The sequence below is a fragment of the Anas platyrhynchos genome, chromosome 23 (assembly GCF_047663525.1).
Source record: "Anas platyrhynchos isolate ZD024472 breed Pekin duck chromosome 23, IASCAAS_PekinDuck_T2T, whole genome shotgun sequence".
Lineage (NCBI taxonomy): Eukaryota > Metazoa > Chordata > Aves > Anseriformes > Anatidae > Anas > Anas platyrhynchos.
Window position 1 is genome coordinate 2,799,760 of NC_092609.1, and position 22,213 is coordinate 2,821,972.

Consider the following 22,213-nt stretch of genomic DNA (forward strand, 5'->3'; position numbering starts at 1 on the left):
ATTACAAATATCGTGCATGCTTTTGTTGTGATCTCCTATATTTTACTTTGTAATTCTTCACTTCCTTCAAACTGAAAAAAATTAAGTTGGCTCAGAAAAACTTTGTGATGTTTTAGGACTGGAGAGTGCAGATTGCAGCCAAATTCTGTTCCTTTCCAAGTTGGTTTGTTTGCTGCTTAGCCTTAGCCCTTCTCTGAGAAAGGCTTTTGGAATCCCCATCTTTCGTCTTCTTCATGGCTTGGCTATATTTCTTCCTGGAAGATGTGTTTTAGTGAAGCAAAAGTTGGAGAGCTCGATGCAGGGGTGGTTGATGAAATCCTCTAACCTGTGCTGTTCTGGAGATTGGGCCAAATGATCCAATGGCACTGACTGGCCTCAAAACCCACGCAATAACTCTACAGGCTCCTGGGCCCATGCAAGGACTTTTGCAGATCCGCATTAATTGCAGCGGGTTTGCACGAGGTCTGGTCACAAGGACTTCTCTGCATAACACGAATCAACCCCAGTCTGTTGGCAGCGCACGTGCTCGCTATTCGATGCATTAATTAATATGGCTGTTGAGTTTCAATCCTCTTTCAAAGCGCTTTAACTACAGCTACGTGGATCTAACTAGAAGGCAGGGCCATATGCAGCAGGCATGGCAAACAGTTACAGTGCTCTGCTTTTTTTTTTTTTTTTTTAATGGTTTCTGGCAATGCATCGCACTGAGGTAAGTGCTTTGTTTCTCCCTCAAGTGGCACTCATCTCCCTAGGGTTTCTGTATGAATGCTTGAGAAGAACGTCCACTTGGGTTTATTTCTGTTCTGTATGTACTATGCAAGCTTTTGGCTGTCTTTGCCACAGGAGAAGGCAGGTTACTGCTACTTAAAAGAAATATTTTTAATTGCATAGTATTGATTTTCTTTTTTCTTGCTGGAGTGCGTGTTCTCTTGTTGATGGATGCCATAGAATATGGGGCTGGATTATGTGGATAGATTAGCACTGAGATAACAATACAAATGAATTAAAGCCCATTCAGTTATTTTGGTGAAAGTATGTTTGTCTGCCACCTAGAATTTGGCTTTTCTTTTTATTCACTTAATGAAACGCACGTGCCAGCATTTCCCTCTTTCTCTGTCATACTTTCTGCACTGCTGCAGCACCCCAGCAATACAGTGCAGCCAGCAGCACCTAGGCACTGAGACGAAGGCTGGAGTTGTTCCTACCCTAGCTTATGTGTTAGGTTCTTCCTCCTGTTGCACTCTGTGACTTCAGAGGATGCAAGGCTAGGGGAGATAATCATAGATCTTTAATTGCAACCCCTCGCAAAATAAAACAAGCTGCAGAGCCTTCAGCATCCCCTTGTATACCTCAAGGGGAAAAGAGGAATTTTGAAAATGCTTGGACATAAACAGGTTAACACAGAGCCATGGAGTATAACCCTTTCCTTTATCATGACGTGTTATGATAATGTGCAGTTGAGAGCTGGTAAAAGACAAATGCATGCATGTTGATACAGGACCAGGGAGTTCTAAAATTGTTTTCACATTTATATGTAAAGCAATTACCGATTTTTTTTCTCTGCCTCATAACCTGAGAAGTGGTGCAGACATACAGGAAGTCTTACTTTTTATTTCACTCTAGTAGACTTGTAAAGCGTGCAGCTCTGGTGTACAGTGCAACAAGAGTCAAATGAAACTTGAATTTTTTTTTTATTGCATTACTCGTAGCCCCGTAATGCAGGCAGATACCTTTAGAGCAGGGAAGGGGGTAAATGAAAGACCAGTGTGTTCTGACAGCTGACTGTATAATCATTTCAAATCGATCTGTATTCATGATGATCAGCGTATCAGTCCTAACATATGTATGCTTCTCTCTACCCTGGTTGTTCTGATCTGTCATATTTAGGGCACTGGGGAATGTGATTTAATTTTTTTCACCACTTGTTACTTTGGAAACTGCTCAGTGAAACACCCCTCCAAGCCTGCATATTCTTTCATGGTGTCTAATTAATTCATTTGCAGAGTGTGTGTTTCTCTCAGTGCTCATTCTGCAGAGGTGCTAAGTCTTGTAATAAGAGGGAGAGAACCTGAACAGATTTGTTTTCACATTCTCTGTTTCAAAGCTGATTGAATCAGACCCAGCAGCTCTGTGTTGGAAAAAGAGGTGTTCTTGTAGACTAACAACAGTGCTTAGGTCAGGACTATGCAGAGCCAAGCTCTCCTTGTGCCTCACTTTGCTCCTCAACCCCTGCAACATATGCTCGATGCTGTCAGCAAAGGTAGGCACTGCTTGACAAGCAAAATCAGGACCTATTTGTGCTCAGGTTTGTCGGTAGAAGAAGGCAGGTCATGCCACAGCCACTTTGTTTGCTCAAGGAAAGTGCAGATTTTTACCCAGAAGTGGAAAGTAAGGGAAAGCCACTGGCTACGTCTATCAGCAGCAATTAATAATCCATTACCTGCTGCCAGTCTCTGCCTCATGGTTATGCGTAGGCATTTGGCAAATGAATGTGATACTTTACAGCCTCCATAAAGGGAGGGGACAGAGGTGAAGGTAGTGATGTCTGGTTGCATCTCCCATCCATCTTGGGACATCATACTTGGGGTTTGAAACCTACCATCACAATTTTGCATGAAAAACAAACAAATAAACAAACAAAACAAACAAACAAACAAACAAACAAAAAGAAAAAAAAAAAAAAACAGCAATAAGCATGCAAGATGTCTGCATTCTGATTCTCTGGAGAACCTGCTTGTATCAGGTCTGAACTCTTTTGCTATAAGGGTGGTTGCCCAAAGGTTTCAGGGGTAGATGGGGCTCTGCACTGAGGTTGGGTTGCCATTGCTTGATCATCATTTTTAAGGGCTAGGAAGACTTTCAGAAGGTCCCACCTGAAAGGTATTGGTTGAACACGGTATCTCTGAGACGTGGGTTTGTAGCTGGATCCACGTCCGTAAGCATTCCTTCATTTGGGAACATCAGCTAACTTTAGGATTTTAAAGTCCTAGACATTGCTGTACTAAAGACATAAAGCTGCTTGTGAGGGGTTTATTTGAAGGTCAAAGTCTAGGATATTTCTTCGTTTTCTGCAGAAGCAGGACATGATGTACCCTAAAGCACTTTGTTAGTCTCTGTAAGCTGTATGGTACCCTAAATAAGTGTATTTACATGTGCTGGAAGGCACCTAATCAAATGAATTAGATGGCAAAATACCTCAGAATATTTCTTCAACTTTTAGACACTTTCTGACATATGTACTTGCCTGGTTCAAGTTGGACTGTAGGTACTTATTTTACTCTGAACATATAAGGGTGTTGTTACAAACGTACATGATCTAGGGTGCCTTTCTAGGGGAGGAGGAGGCAGGAGAGGGATGGTTGGCATTGGGAGAATTCCCATTGTCAGGGGTATTGGTTTTAGAGAGCCTCCTGACCAGGCAATTTAAAATTTCTAAAGCTCAAGGCTTTAAAAAGTGAGGGGGAAAGGCTGTTATTGACAATAACTTACTGTGGAAAAATATTTGCATAGATAAAACATTTCACTCAGCATGTTAGGACTAAGAATAAACTCCATCTCTTATCTGATCTTATTCATGATTGCTCTTTGGTTCTTCTCATGCAGAGATCTCAAAGCATTTTGCAAATGAAGATGTAAGTTTTTACCCTTATTTTATACAGGAATGGCTGAGAGAGAGAAACGACTGCACTGCAGGACCACCGGAGACCTGAAACTCCAGCCTGAGTCTCTGCAGTCCCAGTCTAGTGCCTCATCCACCGGATTCTGTATGTACCATTCTTTTAAGGTTGAAAAACTCATTAGAACATATTAGGTAAGAGGAAAAGCAAGGTGGAGAGGTTATTAGCAGAGAAAGAAAAAAGAAAGACAATACCAAACTGTGAGGGGATTTAGAACAGAGAAAGCAGATCTTGGGTAAGGAGTAAGTGGGGAGATTTTTCTCCATAGCTGAAGTGGACTAAAGCCACAGAATCTGACAGTAACAGAAATGTAAGATGTACATGCTCTGATTTTCAGCACTCTCGGGTAGTGTCAGGGAGTTGGAAAGAACTTCCAGAAGCAGCTGTGTCCATGGCTTTTTCAAAAGCATTGTAGGCATTTAACCTGCAGCCCTTTACTGTGCAAGGGAAATTTGCACCTTACTTATTTGTGTGCTTCTGTGATTATCAACAGGTACTTAACCAACTTTGCAAACAGGAGAATCCACACTTAGTAGCTTAGGAGTCTGCTATTAAAACATGACTCCTCATCCTGTTCCCATCTGTGAATCACCTGACACACACTCCATGTACAAATGATGCTAATGGTTCTGATTCTATGTATTCATAGAGTGCCCGTCCAGGTGACAACATATCTTAAGTTTCTGAGACTAAAAACGTCACTCTGGGCCTGGCAGAGTGTTTGATTTCGTTCCAGGCATAAAGTAACAAATTGCCTTTAATGGCAGCATCACCAGAAGTAGGCTTCCGTCGCTTTTTCATGTCACTTTCAAGTGCGTCGTTGATGTTTTTATGGAATTTTATTATACAGCTTGTTATGCAGCAGGAACAGCCATGCCAGGTTCTTGGGGATCAGCAGGCGGGGGGGCTAAACTATAATAAGAACTCGTACACTCGTGGTTTTAATATCTTTTACTTCAAAGCAAGGAGTTGATGTGATCTTTCATCATCTCAGCTGTTGTTTACCAGCTTCCTACAGATGCTGTTTGAACTAACAAACCCCACATTTCCTGGTTGGAGGGAGGAATTCCCTCGGTAGTTGCAATCCGTTCACTTGGAGGCTTAGTACTCCTGATTGAATGATGCCACTAACAAGAAGGGGATAAACCATTTAAACGTTCAGTATCACCTTTCAGTCAAATAATAACTGGCCAAATTAGTTTGGCTTAGCTTCTCAGCCCTGCTCCTTATTTACAGCTCCGAGGGAAAACGACCACCGAGTCCAGGGCTGTAGTTGGGGTCAATTTGCTCCATGTATCAGAAACAGACAGACGTGTTCCTGATACAAGGGCTTCTCTTTGGCACTGATCTATGAACACTATTTTGTTTCCTAGCAGTCTTTTAAATCAGCTGAAATCTAGAAATTACAGATGAGGAAAGAGCTGCGAGGTCATCTGTTCTGAGAAGATCAGAGCAGGTTCTTTAGTGCCCGTGATTACAGTGGGTGAGTGTCTGTAATGGAGAAACTAGCAGCAGTCCCAGGCAGGTTCCATTTTTTCTTCCTCTACCACCTCCTTTTTTTTTTTTCTTTTTTTCCCTTTTTCCCCAGCCCATCAGCAGAGCACTCCTGCTACAGAAGTCAATGAAATTTTCAACCACACTGAAATAAGTATATTAAGCATATTGTAATAAAAATGGGATGAGGCATGTGTGTGCCAGGTTGGCTTTCCAAACAGACACTGCTTTCCCTTTCAGTGGGCAGGACAGTAGCCATCCACTACTTCTTTCCCTGTTAGTTATGTTTGAAAACCCATTCCAATCTCTTTGTGTGCTTGTATGCTAGTTTATGTTGACAGCATATTATCTACCTCCAGGGACATCAGAGCCTTAAGCTTGACCCTGTCCCAAGTAGCTGGTAGTCTGAGCAAGGAAGCATTGGGAAGAAAATGTTTTGGGCAGTGACTTGCTCAAGGCTATTCAGCAAGTCAGTGGCCACAGTGGGAAACAGAACATGATTCTTTACTCTCTTCTATGGGACAGTTTTTGTTCTTTTCTTGTAAGTGTTGCTGAAGGGCCCGAACCCCCTTGGTTGCACCAAGCACACTTCTGGAGCCTCTGTAGGGTCCCCTCCTCCCTTTCTGAGTATTTATGTGGAAAATTGTAAGCTCAGAAACCACTTTTGCATAGCCAGCTGAAAATGCCCCTTTTGGGGTGCTAGCAGGTTACAATCAATACCTCATGTTCTTAGACTCTTGTCTCCGTGCAATTTTGCTGAACAAAAGTTTAATTGACCTGAAAAAGAAACTTCACTGATTTTCAAAGCCATCAGCCACCTAGTAAAATAAACATTCTGCAGGGCAACTTCCATGTTATTTCTATGTTGAATTTCTGTTTTGTTTCCCCTGCCCAACAGCCACCTCTTAGAGCAACAGGCAAAACCACCGTGTTGGATTCTACCCTCCTCTTAACATTTCCTAATAAAACAGCATTCGAAAAAGAAACAGAATTTTGCTAAGAAGCAAGTTTGTGGGAAATGATGGAGAGGACTACTTCATACAGATCCAAGAATAATTTTTCCACTCTTCAGGATGCTTGGCTATTTAGTCTGTGTCAGAGGCATGGGACCTTTATCAATCAAAGACTGACTTTGTCATTAAATGGAATCTGTGAGTCGCACTGCGATTAAATTCCTTGTAGGATCCGTGAAATAAGGGTCTGATTCTCAGCTACACTGAGGCTCCTTTGTGCACCTACAGTGGCAGAAAGCCCCCAAGACTTTATTTTGTATCAGATCTTTCATAAAATCTATTCACCCAAAGCGCTTTAGGGTTAAAATTAATTCAGTTAATGAGTTAAATAACTGCCAAGGGAGAGAGAAATTAAGAGTCATGGGCAAGGGGGAAAAGAGATGCTTCCAGCTGAGTTCAGAAGAGAGTGTGAATGAGTTGAAGGGGAAAAGAGATGCAAAGAAGATGCGCTGATGGGCAGGAGCTGCAGAGGAGAAAGCTCTTATGCCCTGGGGGTCAAATTATATGAAGGAAGGAGGAAGAGCCCTCTTTCTGCAGGAGACTTGCTACCAATGGAAGTTGATTTAATGCATGTTACAGAAGTAGCAGTATCCGTTAGGATTTTCCCTTATTGTAGCCAGTTGCTAGAAGTCTGCACGGGTTGTGCAAACATTCACCTTTTGTTTGTTTAAATGCAGTAGAATTTACAAAGATCTGGCACTTTAGGAACAAAGTGATGGTCCCTGAGTGAATCTTCTGACACCCAGGATCGTTCAGGTTGCAGAGAACTGTGGCTGTTCCAGCTATGGTAGAGAGAGGCTCAGAGCATTAAACTTCTCTGATCTCAGCAAAGCAAAAGCTGTTGTAGGGCTGTGTGGATAACCTGCATCTAACACACCACTACAACCAGCCAAGGAGTGTCTCTTCCTCAGCCCCTTAGTTGGGCACAGAAACAAGTGGACAGTCACCTCGAAGAAGCTACAAAATATTTTAATCATGCTGACCACCACATCTTGAAACTCTACTGGAGACAGCGGAGCTTATTTTTGTCTTCCAGGTTATTGTTCCACTGAAATCTTGGAAGTAACAGCTGAGTGGTGTGGCACTGGAAGCACTGTCCCTGTGGCAGCCCAGGTCTGGGAATGAGCTTATCTAGCTTTTATCAGGAAGGTGGGTAAATCTCTATGTTCTTCCTGTGTTCCTCTCTGTATTTAGCAAATAAGCTTTTATGTCACTTAGATGCCTCTGAAAAATGCCCTCTTCCTTTTCCCCCAGTCTTTCTTTAATTTCTCCTCCCCTGAGAAGTCTTTCCAAGCCTTTAAGCACATTTGTTGGACTCCTCTGGATCTGAATCTATCATTGGTCTAGACGACAAAGAATATTTGAACAGATGTGTTTTAAGTGAGCTGATCTTTCCCAATTTTAATAAAACTTCTAACTTCATGCGAGGCACAACTTATCTGAAGTGGCTCTGCACCTCCAAGAAACTGTGCTAAAGCAGGCTTTAAACAACTCGCAGTTCCTAGCATGGTTAGACTGATGACGTCCCTTACACTTTAAGAAACCTCTGAGGCTCACAAACAGAAGTTTTACGTTTAATAGTTTGGATACTAACAGCCTTGATTCATTTCCCTCTGTTTTATATCATTGCTCTATCATGGCGCGATTACAGTGCAAGGAGGTGCCTTGGAAGCTTGGAGAATAGTAAATGCAGACCTGGCTTCACTCAGCAGAACCTGCTCAGGGCTTTACAAGCAATTTTCAGATGAACTCATCTGACAAAGGTTGGTTAAGAAAAAAAAAAAAAAGACACATAAAAACAAAGGAAAACAAACAAAACAAAAGCCCAGGTGCCTTATTGGAGAAAGGTAAACAAAACACATCCTGCATGTTCTGTGAAGTGGTAAGTAGTCAGCCTTTGGATGATATAAGAGGGAATTTATCCTCGCTTAATGTTCACTCTGTGTGAAGTTGGATGTTATGTCCCGAGTTATTGGTAGCTCTTTAAATGAAGGTGGTGAGAATGGATAGTGAGGGAGAGAACTGTGAGCTTTATTGATGTATCTGCACAGCATGGGGCTGAAACATGCTCCCTTTACACGGGGGTGGGGTCTGGTGTAAAACCCAAGAAGGATTCTCCCGAGACACATTTCCTCCATTTAGAAGTCCCGTTTAGAAAGCAGGGGGAAGGATTCCCAGGACATCGTGTGTTGCAAGTTTGGCTTGAGAAGGTCCTATAAAAGAGCTCTGGGTAAGACAGACATCCACAGGGGGCTTCCTGCAGGCCCTAGCAGAGCCTGAAATGGCTCGTATTTCCATAAATCCCTTTGTGAACGCAGAGGCAAGATTTGGGTTTTACATGTTGAGTCTGTGACACTTCGCTAGGTCTAAAACTAGAACTGGGTGCCCATTTTGAAGGAAGAGAACAATTAGGATAATTTTCCAAGACTACGTGTATCCAGTGCTGATGGCTTTATCTTTCTCATATGCTTTGGTTTCTTCTCATGCCTGCAAGTCTGGTTTCTGTGGCACAGGGATGAAAATATAAAACTCTTGAAATCAGGGTCTGCCTCTGGCCTGTGGGTTTGGGTTTCTCATGCATCCCTCTGTTTGAGCTGGGCCTATCTGGAATCACAGTGTGTAAGTCTAAGTGAGTTTCTCTGCAAGCCTCATTTTCCTCTCATCTGTGAAACAGGGTAGATAATTTCTGCCTTAAAGGCATGTAAATTTTAATAGTTTAGTCCCCAGTTCAGCAAAGCACTTGAGCACATTCCACTGGAGTCAATGGGGTTTTAATTCTGTGATTACATTGGTTGGTGAACTAGGGCCACAAAAAAATGGTTTAAGATCATTGAAACAGAGGTGTTACAGGACTGTAAGGTGTCATTGTCAGTGTTTTGCAGTAAAATATATCAATGTTTTGCAGTAAAATAAACCATGGTAACATTAGAAGCATTTCAAAAACTAACCCCAGATATATTTTGGCAATCAAAATCATTTAAAAATAAAATTTACCTTTAAATCTGAATGCAACATGACTGTGTGGCATCAGAAGGCCAGGCACAAATTTTTACAGCATGGGGCCATGGATAAATCATCCATTCACCTTTCTTTATTTCTGTTTTAAAGATGCTTTCAGAAACTTATTTATCTTTTACATGAATGTTTGGCCAGAAACGGGCACTTTTTTCATTACCTCCAACAAGTCATACATGGAGTTTCGGTCACCTTAAACATATTTGACCAACATTTTTTCTGGAGATGTTAGAGGACAATGGCTTGGCTGTACGTTTTTGTTTGGTTTGTTATTTTTTAAAATGTAATAACTCAGTGCTCTAATGTACTTTTCTGAACTGCAGGAATGCAGTTTCAATTCCTTTCTCTTAAGTGGCTGAATCCGCAGTTCTTAGACGTGTGTCTGCCCAAGAGTGGCTTTAGTTTAGGGTAAAGAATTCTTAATTTATCCTGTTACTGATTATTTTGAATAAATAATGTTATGGTATGCATAATATCTATAAAATCACCAAACCCTAAGCTTAGAGAATTACAGTAGCTAGCTCTTTGTCTCAGTGGCTGAAGTGTTTTCTGTGTTCTGCAACTGTAATATCCTCAGCTGGCTTGTTTCTACCACCAGAGCCTCCAGATGCAGAGGAGAGCTGCAGAGACCGGCACATACAGAGGAAGAATACAAGAGATCCCCAGAAAAGGAAGGAGGAGGCTGAGAAGGAAAATGCAGCGCCGAGGCAGCTTGTTTATATCACCTCAGAGAGTTGATTGCATGCTTATCACACACAGCACAAAGCTCAGTTGTCTAGACAATCGTCTAATTGTCTTTACTCAGTAAGTAGCAGCCCTGGTGACATTCCAGACCTTGACCTCTGCCCTGTCCAGCGCCAAAAAAGTGCCGTTAGGAATCATGTAACACTGGGTATTAAAGATTGTTGGAAAAGGCCATGGGGTCAACCTACTGTGGAGTTTTAGCAACAATGCTGAATATAGCCGACTCTCTCGCTCCTTCCTCCCTTCCTCTTGAGATTTGGGCTTATTGTACGAGAGTGTTGGTATGATTCCTGTGCTTAAACTAAGAGATGAGGCTGCGCTAGCACCACTTGGGGGCTATGCTAGGAAGGAGGAATGTAAGTCTAGGATTGCTTATGCCTGCCATCCTTTTTTTAAAAGAGCTTGGGCAATCCTTGGTCAAGAAATGTGCTTCTAAATATTGTAGTCGGACAGTGTGGCTTGGGGTGTCAGAGGGTAAGTCTACAAAGAGACTGCTGGCTAGAGCAACAGGGTTATATGTGTTATAGCCCTATAAACAACGTTGTGCTTCAAGGATTTAGAGATGGGAAGCAGAGAGCCAGATGCTGCTGAATATCTGTACAGACCTGTACAGATTCCTCAGCTGCTGCTGGTGAAAAGCTTACTTGTGCACACCCTGCTCCCCTGTAGCTGCCGGTGGAAATGGGTTTGCTTGGCCCATTAGAAGATAAGACCCTGAGCGTATGAAGTGAGGGCCCAGTTCAGGGAGATAATTAGCTGTAATGGTCGTTACAGCTAGAACTCAACTCAGAGATGTCCTGAAAGGCGTTCTCAAGTTAGAGTGGAAATCTGTTGTTTGATAACAACTATTTGTACTGTATGATCTGGTCTTCTATGAAGTATTCCAGTTAATTGCATCAGTCTTTTCTTTTAAATAATGAGAAATTTGTTTGGGCTTTTAAATGATGTAAACGTATAGAAATTGTTACCAAACTCCTCAACTGGTGTAAACTGAGGTAACTGCTTAAATCAGTGGAGTGATGCCAGTTTACATCAGTTAAAGACCTGACTTTCTATTCCCAGGCACATTAAAGGTGTTAGTGTGCAAATGACTGCAAAAATTATTGCTGAAAGGTTTTACGCTCAAAGGCAGATCAGGTATCTGGTCCAGGGAGGGTACATCCATGGCTGTTAAAGGAAATAAAGGAGAGAAAGTTGTGAAGTGTTAACTGATATTTTTAGAAGCTTTATAATGACAGGTCACATTCCTGAGGACTATAAAGTGGCAAATCTAACACCCATTATTCAAGAGGGGCAAAAAGATACAGCAAGCAATTACGGTTTAACACCAGTTGTGGGAAAAATATTAGAAACCATTTCAGGAGGTTTTGTAAGTGAACAGCTTGGAAAGTGTAATTTGATTAGAGATGGCCAACATGGGCTTTTGAGGTAGGCTTTAACTAACTTGGAATTCTTCAAAGGTATTGCTGCCATGGGAGGCAGAGGGTCTGGATTGGGCGGCACGTGTCTGCGTTATGTATCTGAAGTGGCAAGCTGGGATGCTGCTGCAGAGCTCCTCTTACCTGCACTGAGCTGGGCTGCTGAATCCATTTGAAATGTGCTTAAATGGAGGGAATAATGAATCCTTTTAGCCAGGAAAAGACAGCTTTTGCTTGAAGAAGTGAAATGAAGTGGGTTTCTTTTTGCCTCCTACTGCCTGAAAGTCCCAAAGGCCATCACAGCAGGCAGAGAAATGTAGCTTGGAAGAACTGGACTTGCATGCCAGGCTCTCTGGGACCACAGGGAAGGGTCTTCCAGATGAGCTTTCCTAGGTGCACTGCTATATCTAAATGAAATTCAGATCATTTCTGGAGGCAATGCATAGACCAGGGGAGTATAGCTATCAGCAGGTCTTTGCCTAAGTACTCAGATCCTGTTTATGTGAATCACTTTGAAAGTAAAATGCTTGTTCCTTGTGTTGCCTTTTTTAATTGCAGGGTACAGCTCTGAGAATGGCTCTTGTGGCTTCCACCTGGCCTTGGCCACTGAGCCTGTGAATCTGGCCAGGTCTTTCCTTTGCACTCTTGTTCCCCCTCAAACCTTCTCCGTCACAAACAGGTGGCTGGGACAGACTCCTGCCACATGGTGGATGGTGGCTAGCACAGTGTGTCCCTGGTCTCAAAGTCCTCAAGGCTTCTTGATGCTACCAAATAAAAAAATAATAATAAAACTTGTTTTAAACAAAGAAGTAGAGATATTATTATACTCCTAAACTACCCAAGAGCAACTTAGTATCTCGAACAAGATTAATTAATTTACTTATTTTATATTTCAGAAAAGATTTACTGATAATTTCAGGGATGAGGCCAGGAGTTAAGTTACTAAACCGTGTCTTAGGATAAATAATTATCTCAATTTTTTATTTTTTTCCCCTTAAGTATGATGTACCATAATAACTATTTTCTCAGTACTTTTGAATTAAGGCTTAACAGGCATGATATTTCAAAGGCAATTACATGCTTTAAGATTTGAAGTTATGTAGGTGTTCTTGAGATTTAAAGTTATGTAGGTGTTCTTGTGAATTTCTCTTCCCATTATTATCTTGTGTATGTATGAGAACTGTATACATTTCAGCTTATTTTTTTCCAAAAGCAGAGGATGTACTGAGCAAGGAGTACTGCTACCCCCATTAGAAGGGCTTGACTCTGAGGCCAGTAAATGGAGAATGCAGTTTTAATGCAGAAAAATATAAAATGCTAAGTCTTGGGGGCAATGCACCAAAAGTGAGAATACATATTAAATGGAGGAGCCATGCAGCATACTGATCAGGGAGGGGATTTAGGGGCTGTGGTAGAAAAGTCCTTCAAGCCATCATGCCATCATATTGCTGCAGCTGGAAAAAAAAAGAAAAAAAAAAGAAAAAAAAAAGAAAAAAGCAGCACAGAGTGTAAAGCAACAATAGGGAGGATTTAAAAAAAAATAAATGGCTGATCATTGCATTGTTTTATTTGTTCAGTGAGGCTTTGAAGATATGCTTGTGTCCTCACAGGGAGCGGTGTATTTGCTCTAGGGGAGAGGTCAGACACATGTCAGAGAGCTGCTGCCTTGGCTTCTCCTGGTATTCGTGGCAGAGGACAATCGTGTGCAGCTGAAATTGTTTCATCCAAGGAAACAGAGACCAGAGGCCTTCTGTGGTTGATGGAAGTATTCAGAATTCCTACGGGTCCTGAAGCAGGGTAAGTAGTAAGAAAGGTGGAGCTGAGCCTTGAGGGTTGGGTCTCAACGGGCGTGCTGCTGCTGCTGGAGGGCCAGGACCAGCATCTGGTCCTTTGCTCTCAGCCCCACATCACAGCAATGTCCTGGTCCACAAAGATTTTCAACTGCTGCAAAATGGGTCATGGACAAAGTAATATGGCTTCTGTGTCTACTAGCTAGTAATTACCATCCTGCTCATATCTCTTAACGTGCAACTCTGCGATTTCAGATTGCCCATTTGAAGGTAATGAGAGCATTTCGTGCAACGCCCTGCCTATTGTACGCGGTAAACACTGATATGTGTCCTCCAAAGGAGATGGCACTGGTGTGTAATGAGAGTCTGTAGGACTTGTCCTGCTTAATGAGGTTGTTCCAAGAGAAAGGTCTTTAAATTTCAAGTGATGACAGATGAATCCTAATTCCTGCAAACAAAGGCGCTAATGCAAAATGGAGGGAAAGCTGGAGAAGGCAATGGGGAATCAATAGAGCTGCTATGGACTGGATCACTTACGTGGGTCAAGTCAGTTAACCTCGTTTTTATTCCTTCTGCTGCTATCAGTTCACAAGGAATGATAAGTACTCATCTTTTTACAAAAATGCCTTGTGATGCTTCAGTGATAGGTGTCATGATAGGTGTAGAACTATTAACAAGGATCAGAACAAAGGGGGGAAGTGAATTAAGCCTTGGCTCTCATCTCTGCATGTGTGCATGCAAACTGATTTTTGCGTCCACCGCTAATCAGCCTGTCCTCAGACACCTCCAGCAATAGGTGGTGCTTTTGATTTCAGCAGCAGAGTTCTAATACTTGAAATGTGTTTATTATCTTTTAACTAGGTTAATGTTGCCTGGGTAGACTCTAATGTAAGATATATGGCTTGTGTATATTCCCCTCTCCTTGAGATCAGCCCTTTGCCTGGAGCTGGTATAGCCAAGCCCTACAGCCAGGAATCTGCACTGTAAGCAGAAGGGACAGCTGTAAGAGGAGAAAGGGAAACTGAGGTACGTGAGCAGGGAGCATTATCAGCCTGTTGAAGGCAACAGCTCTCTTGGCAGGGGTCAGTACAGAGCCTTGGTCCCCAAACTGCCCGTATGTTAGCCCACATGCTATCCACCAGGTCCAACCTGTAATTATTGTGTAAAGGTACCCACTTTGTAAGGGAATAACTGGAATATTGGAACTGGAATCCACAGATTCCACCTTTTAACTGAAGATGCTTTTCAGTTTGATTGTAAACTCTTTGGGGCCAGTGATTGCCTTCTGTTTTTCATGCTTATAAACACCTCAGCACAATGGAGTCATGGTCCAGGACTGGCTTCCCTAGGTGCTGCTTCAGTACAAATAATAATAACTACACTGAATTGCCTTGTTCTGCGAGGAAATGGTTGGGAAACGCTGCGAAACCATTTGCTTATGTTATTGTAAAAACAGAAATGTTTACTCATTATATTTAAATAGGTTTGGATCATTGTGGATGAAAGTGAAACAAGATATAAGCCTGCAATGACATGCATAAATACATAATTAAGTATATTTCCTTTCCATATGGAGACGATTAGCTTCCTTGCCTCAGCAGGGAGTTGCTTTATTTGGTGTCTGCTTTAGTGTCCCTTTCTTTTTGACAGCTTACAGAGGTGCACTGAAAGGGAATTTCACTGCCTAATGAATGTTGGAATAAGGACTTTGAGGGCATGTGGAAAAGAAGAAGTGATTACCTCAGAAAACAGAAGTTTAGGGACCTTAAGGGCTGTCCTATTATCCTGACTTCTCTTTTTGACCTTAAGTGGGCCCTATGGGATGATATTGCCCGCCTTGCCAAGACTTATTGCTTAGTCATAAATCGAGATGGAGGGAGAGAGATGTGTCTAGTAAATGCTGAAGTGTCAGCAAAAGCTCCTTAACTCAGGTTTCATAACTTGAGAAATATTTTATCACCCTTGTGAGCCAAACCTCTGAAAAAATCAATAGAACTTGAGAGTTGCCTGTATTGATCTGAAAGGCCGAGCTGTATTGAAATATTCATGGCCGTGTGTGCGTGTTTGTGTCTGTGTGGTTGGGGCCTCAATGTAGGTATCTTTCAGGGGGTGAAACGCTCTTTTTTTTTCATTTAAACCAGATTAAGATTATTAGGAGACTTGCAGAGCATGTATTTAAAAGGGAATGAATTAGTTTGTCTTACAACAGGGCTTCGGACAGATAAAGAGAAATGCATTCTCATTATTATTATTTTTCTTAAATGACAAACTGTTGGGAGGAAGAAGTCAAGGAGATCTGATAAAATTAGCACCACGTTCTCTTGGGGATCTCTGGGCTTGCTTTGTTTGCAAAGCCAATTTGGACACTGCGTCTTTGATCTTCACTTTCAGTATTTGAGCAGGCATGTTTAGTATCACTCATTTCACAGGAGATTTGGGATTCAAGTTTCTTCAACAATCTAAAAAGCAGTACATTAGAAGGGGAATTGTCTGCCAGTCGTCTTAGAATCTCAATACCCTTGATACTAATTTGATGTGATGCATTTCACCAGATGTGTCTACCTGAACGATGTTTTATGCCCAAGAGGTTTGTGCTACTGTAGAGTATTAAACCTGGCTCTCTTTTTTCCCCCAGTCCTCCCCCCGACCTTTTTCTTCTAAGAACGATTGAATGAAAAGCATCCCTAATTTTAATCTGCATATAGGTGTGACAGGTTACAAATATTTGGGAGGAAGGGGGTGTGTCAGGCAGGATTCGTAAACAGCACTAGGAAGAAAATCACTGCCACTAATGCTTCAAAAATATTTAAAGAGAGTGATGCTTGTGTGTGTGTGTGTAATGGATTCAGACATTCAGATCAAACCTGGAGACCTGCCTTTTTAATTTTATTTCTTTCATTAAGTACCTTTGTCACTTCTAAAGCATAGGTTTATGTCTCTGCTTGTCCCCCAGAACTCTTAATGGGCTTTGGGCAAATCGCTTAGGGGCAAAATCCTCAAAGGCATTCAGGTGTTGGCATGTCAGTGATCTCTGGTCAGGCATGTTCATCAGACAGAGCCATAGTTATGGATGTAAAGGGAAAGGCTAAGTGGAGAAAGGGAGAAAAGAAAAGGTAACAATTACTCTTTAAGAAAAAATATTGTCCATATAGGCTGCCAGTGGGCTGCAAATACTGTTACAGGAGTGGGCACCTCCAGAATCTTTTGGACAAAAGGTGTGTGATACAGGCTGCCAGGGATTGTGCTGTGTGGTTGTGGAGCCCAGATCTTAAATGAAAGGGCAAATACGGGACATGAGAACTGATTTCTTCCTCAGGTCTGTCGTGTGTAAATTCAGACACAGTTAAAAATAACCACCCTAGAGGGGCATTGCTTAATCAGTGGCTCAAACTAAGCAGCAAACTAAGGTTCGTGCATCTGAGATGTGCTGGTGTTGCTACAGAGAAAGGGAGCAAGCAGCTCGGTCCCTCAGTGATGTCCAGGGAAGTTGAATATCCCCAGGGAATGGTGCAAAGCCACCTGATGTTGGCTCACGATCTGCACCCTCTGCTTTTGCTTCCTTCACCTCCTTTGAAAACTAAAATTAAGAGAAAATTAGAAATGCTGCTGCTGGATTGGTGCTTTCTAGGTAGAGTAACCTTAAAACTGTATGGTCAGATGGCACGGAGGCAGCCACTGCAAAGCTTGGCAGAGGGCTACAATTTAGGTGTTCAGTGCCTTGTACACCAGCTGGGTGTGAATATCAGCTGTGGTTTGAGGCATGTGCAGCTCTGCTCTCGTGCAGGTCAGCATGTTGGAGTTTTTGAGGTGCTGGGGAGCTGGCACATGTGAGATGAGCCTGTGGCCCTTTGCCTCCACTCCTGGTTGTGTTGCATCCCTCGGTCTCAGTGCGTACTGCCCCTTTCTGTCCTCTAACCAAGGTCTGCCCTGAGCCCAGTGAATGTTGGCTTGTTGAAGCCGTGCCGTGTTTTCAGGTTAATCTCAGCCTCGTGGCCAAGCCACTGGGATGAAAGGGAATAGCATATCTCTGAAAAGGTGGCTCCTCCTAATTGCAGCCTTTTTTCTGAAGACCCTGTGCCCTCCTGTCCAGCAGCATGTACGAGCAGATGCCTGCATCTCCCACTGAACAGGGCAAGACAAGTCTACAAGGCAAAGTTCTTGGGTTTGGCAATGTACAGAGGCTAACATCTTGGTGGTCTGCATTGATCTACAGACAAGACCCCTCAAGACTGAAATTCTTCTTCTCTTTTAATTCAGGGGATCTTGGCAAGCCTGCAGATAAAGGATGACATGGGTAGGGCAGGAATTGTGTACTAATGCTGCTGACTTCCTACTCTGTGATTCAAACCACAGACTGCAGCAGACGGAGAATAGAGGCAGATGAAACCAGCCCAGCCACCAAATCATCCCCCACTCGTGTACAGATCCCAGATGGGTTCATTGGAGGAAGGAGGGAAGGAAGGAAAGAAGGAGAGAAGGAAAGAAGGAAGAAAGGAAGGAGAACTTTCTAATAGTAAGTAAAATGAAAAGAAGAAAAAAAAAACACCTTCTCTTGCCATTCCTTATTTATTTGCATTCCTCAATGGCAAAGTAAACTGAATGTTTAAGCAACTGACATCAAAGATTTGATTTCTCTGAAGCTGAAAAGCCTATTAATCACAATTTTAAAGTGTTCTTTAATTACCCTGTAATAAAATGACACGCGCAGAGCGGGAGGAAAAACTGTGTACTTTTAGAGTTCCTCATGCTTGTTTGTGTTTCAAATCTCACCGGAAATCCTCGCTGATCCCTCTTGCTTCTGCTGCTTAATTCCGTTCTACCACCACAGCTATTGTGTACCACTTAGCTTGTTAACCGTACGCTGTGCCGGGAGAAAGCATTCAGGGAGAGCAGGCCTGGTTTGAAAGCTGGTTCCCAGGTACAGTACTGATGGAAACTTCATCATCTGGTGAATTAGGAGGCTGTGAAGTGCAGAACTCATCTGAGGGTTGAAGGCAGTGCTGGTGTTAAAGCCCATTGCTCAGTGAGTGGTGTATGTAAATTGCAGGGCTGTGCCCATATTTTAAGCTTGAAGCGCACCTTGGTGCATGAGGATGTTGAGTCTGTGTTGTGTTCTGGGAGAAGAGGACCTTTAATCCCTCTCTAAGCAACAAACTGGGAGATAAAGGACCAGTAGATGGTGCTCAAGATTGCACTGCACAGGCCTGAGTCATGGACCAGTACAGCTCCTGCTTGTCTTTAAATGTTTGGGTTTCACCAGTGAAAATGAGCAGTGAAATCAGGAGGTGAGAGACACAAAAGTGCTTTGGTTAACACTTGAGGGGATGGGACGTGTCAAAAGGAAAGTAGCTGCAAGGAAAGACAAGGCACATCTTTGTTTCCTCTCTGCACAGCACACCAACTATGTGAAGGAAGGAGAATGACACATCAAGTCAAGGTGACACCCAGCTCCTGCCTTTACTTTAGGAGATGTGTTCATGGTGGTAGAGAAACATTTGGAAATGTGAAGCAAATTCAAAGCACTGCAAAATTGGAAGCATTACCAAAAATAAAATAAAATAAATCCCACAATGTTTAATAAATTTTTACAGGTCCTTGAAACCCTTTTCAAGTTTTTAATTCTTGAGAGAGCATTCATAAAACTGGAAACATCAATTGGCAGCATGGAAGCTGACTACAAAGCCTGCCTATCTCTGTGGGCAGTGTGAAGGACTCTTATTGGGAGGAGAAATGAGTGGCAGTGCTAGGGGGAGGACGCCGCAATCCCAGCTGATCTGGGCTGGTTTTGGGTTTGAATTCGCTGCTATTGCAAAACTCAGCCAAGTGGGTAACGTTCTGAGTTGATCTGTTTTCAAATCCAGACAGTTGTTAATGAAACAGTTGCAGTTTTGTTGACAGAACATTAATTACTTGATCTTAGGACTTGGTAATTGCACAGGCCCCCTCTGTATACATCACTAATTACATTAGCAATTATATGGCATTTTAAAGACAAAGAAATGACTACAGCAATTGCAGTGTCATAGGGACCCTGCTGGTAAATTTCAATCAAGTTCCTACGATCTCAGTGAAGTGTTGAGATAACTCCTCCTACATCCAAGTCCTGCAGCACCGGCAGTCTGTTGCGGTGCATTGCTGCAGCCACTTAAACCAAACATTCCTGAGAAAAGTAGGGGTGCTTGAATTTCTCATCAAGATTAGTGGCGTTCTCAGAATGGATTTGAAGCATTCTCAAAAGCCTACTTGCTACTGGAAATATTTCTTTGTACTGTAGGCTCTATTAGTCCTAGAAATTAGGAGTGATCTCCTAGAAAATCATGACTTTACAATTGTGGTTATTTTTATTTTTACTCGTGGGTGCCTTTCTGAAAAGCTGAATTGTGTTTTTCAGGATCATCCCCTGTAAATTAACAGGCCAGAGAGTTACGTAAGGAGCTCAAGTTCCTCTGCCTCTGGAAGTTAGACGTTTCAGAAACACCTTCAACATTGGAAAAAACTGTAAGCATGAGAACTGGCAACACAGCTGATATTTAAACTCACCGTTATTTTGGAATGTGACAATAAGTGTAGAGGCTCCTTTACTCTGACAAGGAGCTGTAAAGAACCTTAATGCAAATAGGAAGCATCCTTACATGGGGTATATAACATATGGAAGGAGATGTTTCAGTTACTGCTGCCATTCCTTTCTCTTGTCCCACCTCCTGTGCTTTCCAGCTCCTAATCCAAGCAGAATGTGTTAACCTGAAAATCGATGGTAACTTCTTTGTGTCAGGAAGCGTTTTCATTACTTGTTTATACGTCGCCCTCCATGGTGGGGATGGATTTTGAACCCTCGCACACCACTGTAGTGTAAGTAATGAAAGTGATGTGTGCACTTTTGGGTGCTGTGCTAGGATGAACAGGAACATAAAAGAAATCCAATGCTTGTATTTTTTTTCATTTATTTTGTTGCTGTGCTTCTGCTTTGCAGGCCAGAGGGGAAAGTAATTATATGGCCAGCTCTATAGATGGCATAAATTGGTACACCTCCACTCACTCAGCTTTATGATAGCTGAGGATCCGGCCCATGTCTTGTCAAGTTTTCAGCTTGTAAACAGGGAGAGATGCTATTATTACCGATAGACAATCTCTCTGGCTTGTGCTAGCTATTTATTCGCCCGCTCCACTCTCCCCTCCCTTTTCACTATTCCTCAAGTACTCAGGAAGGTTGGCAATTAGAAAATAACAAAGTTACGCAGTGAACTGCATATATACAACAGCAATCACTGGGTGTAGAAACCCCTTTACAAACTGGTATTTGGTATGAAGCCCAGGAGCTAAATGGGGGATCAGTGCTGAGGCTAAGACCACCTCTTTCCTGATGCTTGGAAAGTAATTAGTTACGTTCCCCGGTCCATTTTGGGGTTGACGTGTTGTAGCTGAAGTCTTCTGGGTAGTTTTTTCTCACCTTAAAGCTGCCTTTTCTTCGGTATTTATTTATTTAGTTATTTCAGTGAGGAGGCAAACTCATGGCATCAGCTGGCATGCCTTTGGCTGAGTCAGTTTTTCTATTAAAAAGAACAGCTCTATTGAAAATAAATGGATGGGAGGATAAAGGAAATCTCATCGTGCATATTTTGATTTGTTTCAGCTCAGTAAGAGGAAAGTGTTCTGCTGTGACATCGTTTGAACTTAAACTACAACAGAAGATGTGATCTCATTGAAACAAAATATGTGTTTTTCCAGGGAAGAGAACTCCCCATTTCTGAGCAGAATCGCACTAATTAGAGCCTTGATCCAGGATCAAATATGGTAGGTTTGAACCCACTGATTTTTATGGTGTCAGGATTACACCTTCTCATTACAGAGATGGACTTTAAAACTTCTATTCAAACTTGAGTAGTGTCAGCTACATGGGATTGAATTTGAGACCATAGACAAAAATGAGCTGGGATGTGTCCCCAAGAAGGCGTGCCATAAAGCTCACAGACTAATAAGCAAATAGCAAGCTCCGTCCACCTGCCACCAAAGGAAGAGGCACTGGCAATGGAAATGCTTGTGTTTTGCCATTCCCGTGCCTTTTTCTGTTAGTGTTGTAAACAGGAGATTCCTTCACACAACCACAACGGAAGCAGGCCAGCAGATACGGTTTCCCTGCCCCAACCTCCTTATGTTGCCTCCACAAGAGAGCATTTTGGTGCCTTCCACTTCAGGAGGGGGAAGTGTTGGGTTTCCTGCATCCCCTTATCTACACTGATGTTTGCTCAACGTTGTCTCTGTCATGGCTGCTCTGTCTGCACCCTCTCCTCTGGCCACCAGCTGTCTGTTTAATCCAGTTCTGCAAGCAGAGTTAATGAGACATTCCTACTTAAATAACCCGGTGTGATTAAAGCTTCAGATCTTTGCACCTCAACAGCTGTGTGTTGTCACTGAGATAAATATTTTAACTGGTCTGGCAATTCCCTAGCTGCCCTGCGTAAGTGGTTGAGAGAGTGGCTATTGTTTCACCATTTATTAAAGTGAAATTCAAGTTCTGACAAAACAGCCATCTAGAAGAGACCTGTAAAGGAGAGTGGGAGCCAATCTGGCTTTCCAGAGGGCTTTTGAGCAACATGGGCATGCCTGGCTGTAGTTGTCTGCTCCTAGGTGAAGTCTGGCTGTACTTTCAGTGGCAGCATAGATGAGTTTTGGTTCACCACTGATGTCAGGTCAGGCAGTCCTTCAGGATGCTGGACAAGCAAAAGCCTATCCAAATAACTTGTCTTTGGAAAACAGGGCAAATGTCATTAAATTCTTTCTGCTTGCATGGCAGCAGTCTTACAAAGGAAGGCTGAACAATCTGATCTTGAATTCAGCTTAGTGAATTAAGAGTTAAGAAGGTGGTAGATTTCTAGCCTGTATTTGTCCTAATGGAGACCAAGAAAAATTGTTTCACATGTTTTGAAGAACTGGGTGTGATATTGATATTAAAATAGGTTTAGCATGACAATCTAACTGATCCACGATGGTTTTTTTTGTTTGTTTTGCTGTTGTGGTGATGGTGGTTTATTTTTTCTAGTTTGTGGGTGTCAGCGGCACAGCAT

The 22,213-nt window shown here is 42.5% G+C and overlaps 1 long non-coding RNA gene across 2 annotated transcripts; it reads left to right on the forward strand.

Annotated features, from left to right (window-relative positions):
• Positions 1–3,658: 3,658 nt before the first annotated feature.
• LOC119713519 (uncharacterized) lies at positions 3,659–20,914 on the forward strand. 2 transcript variants are annotated; one of them, XR_011804744.1, is made up of 7 exons: positions 3,659–3,764; positions 7,221–7,333; positions 7,836–7,947; positions 9,798–10,003; positions 12,972–13,158; positions 19,543–19,649; positions 20,782–20,914. It is a non-coding gene; the product is annotated as an uncharacterized lncRNA (long non-coding RNA). The 2 variants fall into 2 exon arrangements; XR_005260738.2 differs by lacking the exon at positions 7,836–7,947.
• Positions 20,915–22,213: the final 1,299 nt, after the last annotated feature.